Raw genomic sequence first — 732 nt, forward strand, 5'->3', positions numbered from 1 at the left:
CACGGCGGCCCGGCCGTCAGGGCGCGGCACCTCCGAGCAAAGGCCGCCAGGGCCCCGGACCCACCACGATGCAGGGGACCCGTCGTGCACCCCACGCTCCCGCGACCACGATTTGAAGTAACTGCCCCGCCGCGTCCAGCAGCCCAGCCCCGCCCCGGCCTCTCACCCCGCGGCCTGCGGACGGTAACAGAAACGGCGCTGTCCCCCGCACTTCCTCCCAGAGGGACCAATCAGAACCGTCGTCACTCGGGAGGCCCGCCCCCTTCTCGCTGTCAGTTCTTTAAAGAGACAGGAGTGTGATGTCTAAAGGATGGGAAGGGATCGTTTAATGTCTGGGGAGCTGGAGTGGGGACATCGTTTAATATAACGTGCACATGGGCCCAATATTTCCGACCTCCGTTCTCTGTTGACTTTTTTTTGTTTACTTTTATGAAAACTAATTCAAGTCCAAATATTTCATAAGAAATTAAAAAAAGAAATCTGGAGATGAAAAAGACCGCATTGAGAAGTAAACATTCATATTCCTACTACTAGGACTAAAATTGGAGAGAATAATGCCTCTCCAGAGATTTTCCAAACTTTTCTTTCTTTACTTTTCTTTTCTTTCTTTTTTTTTTTTTTTTAAAGCAAAAAGGAAACAGAACAAACAAAAAACCGCCATCACAACTATCCACATAAAGGACAAAAACCAAAGTATTTTGAAGGGCCAAACGTCAACAGCACCCAGGAGGC

The sequence above is a fragment of the Myotis lucifugus genome, unplaced genomic scaffold, assembly GCF_000147115.1.
Source record: "Myotis lucifugus unplaced genomic scaffold, Myoluc2.0 scaffold_3, whole genome shotgun sequence".
Lineage (NCBI taxonomy): Eukaryota > Metazoa > Chordata > Mammalia > Chiroptera > Vespertilionidae > Myotis > Myotis lucifugus.